We start from the raw sequence: 429 nt of genomic DNA, 5'->3' as shown, positions 1-429 counted from the left end.
AGGATCGAGCAGGCGCCGGCCACCGTCGCCACCGCCGCGGCGGAGGAGGAGGAGGGCGTCGCACACGCGCCGGCCACCGTGTCGCCACCGTCGGTAAGAATCCCCCTCTCCCTTCCCCTCATCCTTTCCCCGACGCCGCGTGACCTCCTCCACCTTCCCTCCCCCTCTTACTTCCTCCGTCCCTCCCCCGATTTCCCTCTCCGCATCGCAGAGCCGAATTCTTGCAAAAGTAGTAATATGGAAATGGGGGAATTGGATGCTCCCTGTATCGTCACATTCAAAAACCATGCCCTAATTTTAGTTCTTGCATGCAAGTAGTCGAATTTTGCACACACCGCCATGCATTCTCAACACTCTAGAATTCTTGCGGTATGAAAAATGCTTGCGTATGACATGTTTGATGACATGTTTGATGATTCTAGGGTTCAT

This window comes from Lolium rigidum, chromosome 7, assembly GCF_022539505.1.
Source record: "Lolium rigidum isolate FL_2022 chromosome 7, APGP_CSIRO_Lrig_0.1, whole genome shotgun sequence".
NCBI classification, from domain to species: Eukaryota; Viridiplantae; Streptophyta; class Magnoliopsida; order Poales; family Poaceae; genus Lolium; species Lolium rigidum.
The sequence above is the reverse complement of the archived record's forward strand: the minus strand, read 5'-3'. Positions refer to the sequence as shown.